The sequence below is a fragment of the Eriocheir sinensis genome, chromosome 29 (assembly GCF_024679095.1).
Source record: "Eriocheir sinensis breed Jianghai 21 chromosome 29, ASM2467909v1, whole genome shotgun sequence".
NCBI classification, from domain to species: domain Eukaryota; kingdom Metazoa; phylum Arthropoda; class Malacostraca; order Decapoda; family Varunidae; genus Eriocheir; species Eriocheir sinensis.
In genome coordinates, this window is record NC_066537.1 from 17922781 (window position 1) to 17925280 (window position 2500).

A 2500-nucleotide genomic window follows, 5' to 3' on the forward strand; every position below is an offset into this window, starting at 1 on the left:
CTCGCGAAATAATTAATGACGGAAAGACGTAATTTGCAACGAAGAATTAAAAATAAATAAATAAATAAATAAATAAATAAAAAAAACATTGAAATTCATCATGCAAGTTTTATTATTTTTTTTCTCCCTCTGTAATTATCACACACACACACACACACACACACACACACACACACACACACACACACACGTTATTACTCTGGTCATAATAAATTCACAACACACAGAGAAAGAAAGAAAGAAAAAAAAGCATATTAATGGCAGAGAAGTAAAGAAAAGAAAAACAAAACATGAAAATTAAAGAAAAAACGAGAAAAAATATAAGAAAAAAAACATTCGTGAGAGAAATGTAGAAAGAAAAACGAAATGAATCATGATCGTAAATTTAACACACACACACACACACACACAACAGACACACACACACACACACACACACACACACACACACACACACACACACACACACACACACACTTACTGCTCATGATAGAAGGAAAGAAAATGAAAAAAAGAAAAGAGAAAAAAGTAGACGAGACCAAATTAGAGGAAGGAAGAAAAAGAGAAAAAAAGAATAGAAGAAAAAACAAGAATACGAAAACGAATTAAAAAAAAAAAAGATAAAAAAAGAATAATCGATTTTTTTTATACTTTTTTTGCATCGATTTCGTTTCCTGTTTTTTTTTTTTTTTCTTTTAATCAATTGGTGTTTTTTTTCTGTGTTTTTTTTTTTTCTTTTCTGATACATGACCCTGGAGAAAGGAAAACACACACACACACACACACACACACACACACACACACACACACACACACACACACACACACACACACACACACAGAGGAGTTGGTGTTTTATTTGCATTCCCGAGAACGAGTCTAATAATTTATTCTCTTTACGTTTTTTTAAATATATTTTATGCTCTCTCTCTCTCTCTCTCTCTCTCTCTCTCTCTCTCTCTCTCTCTCTCTCTCTCTCTCTCTCTCTCTCTCTCTCTCTCTCTCTCTCTCTCTCTCTCTCTCTCTCTCTCTCTCTCTCTCTCTCTCTCGAAACGTTTTATATTATTCATTATTTCTTTGTCTTCATAACGTTTTTCATCCTCCTCCTCCTCCTCCTCCTCCTTACCTCACTCTTCTCCATTTTCTCTTCATCCCATTTTCCGCTCTTTATCCCTTATTAGCTTCTTCCTCCTCCTCCTCCTCCTCCTCCTCCTCCTCCTCTTTCATCTGGTTTCTTCGGGTCATCATTTCCTCTTTACTATCTCTCTCTCTCTCTCTCTCTCTCTCTCTCTCTCTCTCTCTCTCTCTCTCTCTCTCTCTCTCTCTCTCTCTCTCTCTCTCTCTCTCTCTCTCTCTCTCTCTCTCTCTCTCTCTTTTTCTCTCTTATTTGTTTTGTTTTCAGCACCACACAACACACACACACACACACACACACACACACACACACACACACACACACACACACACACCTGTTCATTTTCATTCAGTTCATTTTCAATACCTGGACTTTATTGTTGTTTGCTCTGTCGCTTTGATCCTCTGGTGTTTTACTGGCTAGTTAAATTTAACGATCCCCGCACGAGCCCTTCCCTTCACTGCTGGGGGAAGGGAAGGGGAATGATGGGAAGGGGAAAGATGGGAAGGGAATGGAAGGGAATGGAATGGAAGGGAAGGGAAGGAAAGGGAAGGGAATGGAAGGGAAGGGAAGGGAAGGGAAGGGAAGGGAAAGGAAGGGAAGGGAAGGGAAGGAAAGGAAAGGAAGGGAAGGGAAGGGAAGGGAAGGGAGGGAAAGGAAAGGAAGGAAGGAAAGGAAGGGAAAAGGAAGGAAGGAAGGGAAGGAAAGGAAGGGAGAAGGAAGGAAAAGAAGAGAAGGGAAGGAAGGAAGGAAGGAAGGGAAGGAAAGGAAGGAAATAAAGGGAAGGGAATGTGTAGGTTTAGAAGATAGAGAATTGAAGAAAAGGAAGACTGAGAAAGGAAAAGAGAGGAAGAGAATGAGATAGGGAAGGAAGAAAATGATAGGGAGGAAAGAATAGATAAGAAGGAGAAGAGAAAAAAGGACAAAAGAAGGGAGGAGGAAAAAGAAGGGAAGACGAAGGACGAAATAAAATGTCAAGAAACGAAAAAGAGATAGGAAGGAAGGAGAGGGGATGAAGGAAGAGGAGAAGAGGAGGAGGAGGAGGAGGAGAGGAAGATGACGAGAGGAAGAGGGTGGTGACAATGGGAGGGGACGAAGAAGGTGTAATGAGGCAGGTTAACTTTCTAATTAGCTCAGTGTGGTGTAATTAGGGGTGGAAATTATAATGTCACAATGCCCTGAGGAGGAGGAGGAGGAGGAGGAGGAGGATGTGAGTGACAGAAAAAGAGGAGGAAAAAAACTCGCTTCCACCAAAAAACAAAAAAAAGTGAAATTAAAGAAAAAAAAACAAAGAAAGAAAAAGAAAGAAAAAGGTTATGGAAGTTTGAAAGTCGAAGTAAAAACAGTAAAAAAAAAAAAAAAAAA

The 2500-nt window shown here is 39.2% G+C and overlaps 1 protein-coding gene across 4 annotated transcripts in view; it reads right to left on the minus strand.

Annotated features, from left to right (window-relative positions):
- Positions 1-2500, minus strand: part of LOC127005246 (cell adhesion molecule Dscam2-like) — a 137945-nt gene that overhangs the window by 32883 nt on the left and 102562 nt on the right. The gene's annotated exons all lie outside the window — the stretch shown is intronic.